At 35.4% G+C, this 8,336-nt stretch overlaps 2 pseudogenes; one reads left to right on the top strand and one right to left on the bottom strand.

The window, feature by feature from the left end:
• The first annotated feature begins 208 nt into the window (after positions 1-208).
• Positions 209-941, top strand: LOC125997377 (probable ribosome biogenesis protein RLP24; annotated as a pseudogene).
• Positions 942-7,882: 6,941 nt separating this feature from the next.
• LOC125997853 (uncharacterized) lies at positions 7,883-7,992 on the bottom strand (annotated as a pseudogene).
• Positions 7,993-8,336: the final 344 nt, after the last annotated feature.

Consider the following 8,336-nt stretch of genomic DNA (forward strand, 5'->3'; position numbering starts at 1 on the left):
TATGTATATTTTTATTCTACTGGATTACTATGATTTGTAAGTAGTTTGAAGTTAGGAAACTATTATTCTTATCTCCTTTTTCATCTTTTTGATGTTCTATATTTTTTATTTTTATTAAGTTTTGATTTAAAATTACTTTTGTTGTAATGTTTGTTTATATTTATTTTATTTATATGGGAAATTTAGCCTGGTCCAATGCGGGTGCAAGATGAGGATCGAAAAATGTTATTTCTGTTCCTGGCCCATCTATCCCGGCATGGCATGATGTTCGTCCGGAACGATTTCAAGGTGTTCAGATTCTGTAAATCCAAGTGTCATAAAAACTTTAAGAAGAAGCACAATCTTCGCAAAGAAAGGTGGACGAAAGCCTTCCAGAAAGAAGCTGGTAAAGAGCTTACTGTGGATAATTTATTTGAATTAGAAAAACGAAGAAACTAACCTATTAAGTACCAGTGAGAGCTATGGAATAAAACTATTGATGCAATGAAGAGAGTAGAAGAGATCAAGCAGAAACGGCAAGCTAAATTTATAATGAACAGGTTGAAGAAAAATAAAGAACTACAGAAAGTTGAGGACATCAAAGAAGTAAATCAAAGTATCCATCTTATCCATGCCCCTGTTGCAGGCAAAGGAAAGCAACTGGAAGAAAAAACGTTACAGGAATTGCAACAGGATGTGGACATGGAAGATACTTCTTAAAAATTCCACTGCTTATAACCATTTCTATTCAGACATTGAGAATCTCCTTTGGAGACTTAAAACTTCTAAATTATTGTTTTGTTATCTTACATAAGTTCTCCCAAATCAGAGGTTTGAGGATCCATCTACATTACAATCACCAAAGTATAAGTTAGTGTAGGTGTTAGATTGGTTCTTATTGTTAATCTTTCATGGACAGGTATGTAAGTCTTGAGCAAAGAGAAGGGCACTTGGTAAAAAAATGGTCATATTATCTGGATATGGTATTGGCAGCATTGACTATTAACAAAACTTGATGGCTCAATAATAAATACAATTTTCTTTGCTATAAAAAAGAAAAATTTAAATGACTATTATTACCCGTTACATTGAATTTGCAAATATTTTGAGTAGCATGATCAATATTTTAACAGTTTTTCTGGGGCAGAGAGATAGCATGGAGGTTAGGCATTTGCCTTGCATGCATAAGGACAGTGGTTCAAATCCCGGCATCCCATATGATCCCCAAGCCTGTCAGGAGCAATTTCTGAGCCCAGAGCCAGGAGTGATCCCTGAGTACGACCCAAAAACCAAAAAAAAAAATATTTTAACAGTTTTAATTTTTATAATCTATGGGCCCAGAATATTTTTATAGTCTTTAATTTCATTTAACAGTAACATAAGTTTCAATGTATCAGATAATTTCCTTTGTTAGTTGCTTAATGCTTTTATTATTTATTTATTTATTTATTTTCGTAAGCCGTAATTTAATATTTTTTAAATTTTTTTATTTTGATCATAGGGGTTTACATATTGTTGACAATAATATTTTAGGTACATATTTATTTATTTTTAATATAAAATGATAAGTTTGTTCATAATACAGGGTTTTTTTTTTTTTTTTTTTTTTTTTTTTTTTTGGCTTTTGGATCACACCCGGCAGTGCACAGGGGTTACTCCTGGCTCTATGCTCAGAAATCGCTCCTGGCAGGGACTCAGGATGCTGAAATTTGAACCACTATCTTTATGCATGCAAGGCAAATGCCCTACCTCCATGCTATCTCCTTGGCCCCATGATACAGTTTTTATTTCATGGATAAAGTTGTTCATGATTGAGTTACAGTCACACAATGTATAATAACCTTCAACAGTGCATATTTCCGCCATCAATGTCAACAATTTCCTTCTCACCCTCCCTGATACCATCATCCCTCCCATTCACCCTTTCCCACCTGCTTCTGGGACAGGCATTTTACTTTTTTCTCTTTTCTCTCTTAAATCTTTCTGCTTTTCATATTAGACCTTCTCTACTCTAACCTCACTCTCTGCTCTTTGTGGCAAGCTACCTACCATGGAATGCTCCTCCTGATCTTTAGTTATATTGTCTCTGAATATCTTCCCCATACTGTCTTTTATTTTCTTTATATCCCAGCAATGAGTGTGATTATTTGTTTTATTTTCTCTCTTCCTCTGACACATTTCACAAATTATAATATTCTCCATGCCCATCCATCCATGTATAAGCAAAACTCAGGACTTCATTATTTCTAATGGCTGCATAATATTCCATTGTGTAGATATATTTTTTTGAAGAATGTCATGAGTATTCTTAGAGGAATTGCACTAAATTTGTACAATGCTTTGGGGATTATTGCCATTTTAATGATGCTAATTCTCCCAATCCATCAACAGAGTATGCGTCTCCATTTTCTTGTGTCCTCTTTTATTTCCTAAAGCAGTATTTTGTAGATTTCTTTATATAGTTTTTTTTTTGCCTCTTTAAGTTGGTAGTGAACTTAAAAATATTTTTGAGATTATTGTGAATTAAAAGTCCTTTATAGTTATAATTTAGGCATATAGTGGCAGTAAATTAGGTCCATTCCCACTACCAGTGTTGACCTCCCTCCACCAGAGTTCCAAGCATGCATCTCATACCTCCACCCTTAGCCCCCAGGACTACCAGTGTAACAGGTCCATTTTGCATTGATATTGTTATAGTTTGAGTCTCTTGATTTGATTTTTATTGACTTTGGCTTGGGTATTTAGTTATGACCATATTTTTCTACCCAATGCACCTGAGACCACTTGGCGCCTGGGCCTCATCCACTTTTTTTCATTCTTTTCTCAATTTGTAGAAAGATGTAGAAATTTGAGGTAAAACATAGTGATTCCAAGGTTCTTTGAAAAAGGCAGGAGTCCCTATCTAAAAGATATATAAATAATATATAATAAAAAGATATAATAAAATTTTTTAAAAAAAGAAAAAGAGAGAGAAAAAGGGAGGGGAAGGGGTCAGGTGTGGCAGTTTTTTTTTTTTTTTGCATAGGCTCAGTATATGTTGTGGAGATTAGAAAGTAAATACCCTTTTTAATTTTAAAGTTAAACTTACTAAAGTTATTTTTCTGAGTCTGTTTGTAAGTCCCTTCTAATTTCAGTGCATAATGATCTGAGGAGGTAGTCAATATAAATTTTATCCTCTTAAATTTTTTTTTTTTTTTTTTTTTGGGCCACACCCGGTAACACTCAGGGGTTACTCCTGGCTATTCTCTCAGAAGTTGCTCCTGGCTTGGGGGACCATATGGGACACTGGGGGATCGAACCGCGGTGCGTCCAAGGCTAGCGCAGGCAAGGCAGGCACCTTACCTTTAGCGCCACCGCCCGGCCCCTCCTCTTAATTTTTATGGGGTCATATTTTGTGTCCCAGCATGTGGTCTACCATGGAGAATGTCCCAAGTACATTGGAGAAGAGTGTGTTCAGCATTTTGGGGATGGAGAGCCCTTTGTATATATCTATAGATATCTATATTATCTATCTATCTATCTATCTATCTATCTATCTATCTATCTATCTATCTATCTATCTATCTATCTATCTATCTATCATCTATCTATCTATCTATCTATCTATCTATCTATCTATCTATCATCATCATCATCATCATCATCATCATCATCATCATCATCATTTATCTCTACCAAGCCTCGCTCTTCCATTTTTTCCTTCAGAGGTAGTTTATTACTGATTTTCAGCCTGACTGACCTATTCAGGGACAGGAAAATGTTTGTCTCTTATTATTATTGTGTTGTTATCAATATTTTTCTTTAAATTTATCAGCAACTGTTTTTGATATTTTGCTGGACCCTCATTGGTAGTAGTGTGATTTCTTCCTGATGTACAGATCCCTCTATATTAAGAAATATCTATCTCTTATAACCTTTTAAGCTTAAAGTTTGTGTTGTTTGGTATAAGTATGGCCACCCAAGCCTGTAAATAATAATTGTTTTCTTGAAAGACTGTCCTCCAACCTTTGATTTTGAGTCTATGTATGCTCTGACTATTCAGATGTGTTTCTTGCATGCAGCAGAACATTGGATTCCAAATTTTGATCCATTGGTGCATTTAGTCCATTGATTTTGAGAGAGATGATTGTCAGGGAATTAAGTGTCATCTTATTATAGAAGTTTATTGTGTTTATTGAGTCTGCCTTGGATTAGTGTAGATCCTTTAGATCTTTTAAGATTGGTTTTGAGTGTGTAAAGTTTCTGAGCTGTTATTTATCCATGAAGCTGTGTATTCTTCCTTCAAACCTGAGTGGACGTCTGGCTGTGTTGTATTCTCCTCAGCAAAGCATTCATTTTGTTGAGTTTTTTTTCACTATATCCCACTGCCTTCAAGCCTTGAGAGTTGCTTGTGATAAATCTGCTGTAAATCTTAAGGATGTCTTGTTGTATGTAATTTCCCTTTTTGATCTTGCTGCTTTCAGTATTCTATCTCTATCTGTGGGATTCGTCATTGTGACTATGATGTGTCTTGGGGTACTTTTCTTTGGGTTTCTTTTAGCTAGTACTCTTCAGGCATCCAGAATACGGTTGCATACAGGGTTTTCTTCCTGGGTCTCTGGGAACCCAATGATACTTATGTTGTTTTTATTGAGTGTATCCAAGATATTTATTGTTTCTATTTTTTTATTTCTTTGAGGATTTTTCCCGCCTCTTCTGTTATATGCATCTATTATGCTGCTCATATTATATATCACTGATTCTGTTCTCAGAGGATGTTCCTCTGCTGGTGAGGCTTACAAGTGAGGTTATCATTTTATTTACAAAGTTTTTCAGCCCAGATATTTCTGTTTAAACTTTTCTCATTTCTACTCTCATATCTTCTTGAATCTTCTGGGTTGTCCATATTTATCTAAGTTTATTAACATTTGTAGCATATCTTCTCTAAAATCCTGATCAGAAATGTTATGTAGGTGGCATATATCCATTGGATTTTCATAACTAGCTTCTTTAATCACAAGGTGTGATGAGGTTTTGCGTAGTTTTCTCATTGTGAACTTTCATATATGGTACTCTTTTTTTTTCTTTGAGTGGCCTATTAGCTTATTTTATTTTTTTAATTAATAATTTTTATTTTGACCAAAGTGGATTACAAATCATTCACAGTAGTATTTTAGGTACATAGTGACATTGAATCAGGGGCATTCCCACCACCAATGTTGTCCTCCCTCCACCCCTGTTCCCAGCATGTATCCCATATTGCCCCTCCGTTGCCCCCCACCCCGGGTTGCTAGTATAAGTGATCCCTTCTGTATCTAGCTTGTTGTAGATTGGGTATCGATTCTGTTGTAGTTGGCTTTGGATTTGGTGTTTAACTCTAATCACTTTAATGGAGGGCACCAAGACCAAAAGTCGTATGAACATCGAGTAGAAATAAAAACATGTATGGTATTCTAATTAAGTGTTGTGGTACAGCTCCTTGACTGGAAGAAATGTGTAGCAAATTGGAGTATCTGTGGTCAAGCTGGTTTCACTCCACTGAAATCAAGCTGGGGATATTTTCTTTTTCTTTTTATAATATCTTTATTTAATAAACACCTTGATTACAAACATGATTATGGTTGGGTTTCAGTCATGTAAAGAACAACCCCCCCCATCACCAATGTCCCAAATCTCCCTCCTCCCCACCCCACCCCTGCCTGTACTCTAGATAGGCTTTCTACTTCCCTCATTCATTCTCATTGTTAGGATAGTTCTCAATGTAGTTATTTCTCTAACTACACTCATCACTCTTTGTGGTGAGCTTTATGAAGTGAGCTGGAACTTCCAGCCCTTACTTCTTTTGTATCTGAAAATCATTGCTAGAATGTCTTTCATTTTTCTAAAACCATAGATGAGTGAGACTATTCTATGTCTTTCTCTCTCCCCCTGACTTATTTTACTCAGCATAATAGATTCCATGTACATCCATGTATAGAAAAATTTCATGACTTCATCTCTCCTGACGGCTGCATAATATTCCATTGTGTATATGTACCACAGTTTCTTTAGCCATTCATCTGTTAAAGGGCATCTTGGTTGTTTCCAGAGTCTTGCTATGGTAAATAGTGCTGCAATGAATATAGGTGTGAGGAAGAGATTTTTGTATTGTATTTTTGTGTTCCTAGGGTATACTCCTAGGAGTGTTATAGCTGGATCGTATGGGAGCTAAATTTCCAGTTTTTGGAGGAATCTCCATATCATTTCCATAAAGGTTGGACTAGATGGCATTCCCACTGGCAGTGGATAAGAGTTTCTTTCTCTCCAAATCCCAAACTGGGGATATTTTCCCCCAAGCTTTTTATCTGCCCAACCTACTTCTGGGTTTGATTCATGTACCCTTACCCAGAGGTTAATCCAAACTGGCCACTGCTTGTCACAGCTTAACTCTTACTGGTCTCCATTTTTGTTTGTTTGTTTTTGGGCTACACCTGGTGACACTCGGGGGTTACTCCTGGCTATGCACTCAGAAATCACTCCTGGCTCGAGGGACCATATAGGATGCTGGGGGATCGAATCTAGGTCACTCCTGGGTCAGCTGTGTGCAAGTCAAAAACCCTACCGCTGTGCCATCACTCTGGCCCCTGGTCTCCTTCTTAATGCTTTTAGATGTGATTATAAGTGCAATTCTCCCTTCTAGTTGTTTGCATATATTAATAAAGGACATTTTTAGAAATAAAATATACTTTTCCATATTGATTTAAGATCTATGGAAAACCCTTATTGCCACTTTACTGGTCTATTATTTCTAATGATTCTTAAGCGGAGTTTTTAGGCTTTCTAAAAATTTTATTTTGGTTGTCTTGCTTCCCTTTTCTTGACTAATTGCTATGTCTGGAAAATCCAATAATAGGTCAACTAGTAATGATAAGAGTGAGCATTCATATAATTTGCGTGGTCTTAAAGGAAAAACTTTCATTTAAAAAATCATTGAGTATGGAATTAGATGTAACTAGATATACACATATTGCTTTAGTATTTGAGATATAATTCACATAGGAAAGCTATATGATATGTATATATCTAGTCTTATAATTAGTTTTATAATTATAATTTTTAATTACAATTTTATCATTAAAAGCATGCTAAATCTTGTCAAATTTTTTTCTGTTTTATGACATAATACATGATCTTTACCTTTTCTTTTATAGTTGTGGTACACTACATTCATTGATTTGCACATATCCTTGAATCCCTAGACTGCCAAGATTAAATTTCACTTAGTGATGATCTTTTTAATGTATCCAATTTGGTCATCAAGGTTTACATTTGCTTTCCTTTTGATATCTCTGTTTTTGGTATTTGGGTAATGTTGAATTCTTAAAACAATCTTTTGAAGAATTTTCTTACTTTCAAATTTTTTTTGAAGAGCTTAAGAGTGATAAGCTATATGTCATCTTTGAAGGTTTGGTAGAATTCACTAGTAAAATCACTTGAGCTTAGGCTTTTGTTTTGAGGAAAACTAATAATTACTGTTTCATTTAGACTTGTGATTAGGCTTTCAACAGACTGTTAAACTTGTTTTATTTACTTCTGATTCAATTTTAGGAAGCTGTAAGGTTAAGAATTTGGGGGGGGGTGGGGCATAAAGATAGCACACTGGTAGGACATTTGCCTTGCATGTGGCCGACCTTGGAAGGACCTGGTTTGATTCCCGGCATCCCATATGGTCCTCCAGGGGCAATTTCTGAGTGCAGAACTAGGAATAACTCCTGAGTTCCGCTAGGTGTGGCCCCCAAACCAATCAATCAATCAATCAATCTATCAAGTTAAAAAAAAGAATTTGGCTACTTCTATGTTTTCAAACTTAGTGACATTAAGCTGCTCAAATACTCTCTTAGAATCCTTGGTACTTCTGTGCTATTATAATTTTTCAACTTTCACTTCTGGTTCTATTTATTAGGATTTTTATACCCCCCCTAAGAGGGAGTCTTGTTATTAAACTGATAAGAACAGATACTACACTTGATCTTAGCCCAAAGGCTGAGAAGCGATCGTCTTGTTATGAGATTGCCAATTTTGTTTTTCTTTTTAAAGGTTATATTCTTGACCTCATTGGTCTCTTGTACTGTTTTCTCTATTTTATTAAATTTACATCCTCCATAACTTTTCTTTTATTCATATTGATTTTTCTCTCTACTCTCTGCATTAAAAGAAAATCATTGTTGGGCTAGATAGATAATACAAAGAGTAAGGTCTTGCATAGTTAGATGTAGTTCAGTCCCTGTCACAACATGTAGTCCACTGAACACTTCCAAGAGTGATCCTTGAGCATAGAATCAGGAATACTCTCCAAATACAACTAGGTATGGCCCCAAAACAAACAACGAAAGTTCAAA

This window comes from Suncus etruscus, chromosome 19 (genome assembly GCF_024139225.1).
Source record: "Suncus etruscus isolate mSunEtr1 chromosome 19, mSunEtr1.pri.cur, whole genome shotgun sequence".
Classification (NCBI taxonomy): domain Eukaryota; kingdom Metazoa; phylum Chordata; class Mammalia; order Eulipotyphla; family Soricidae; genus Suncus; species Suncus etruscus.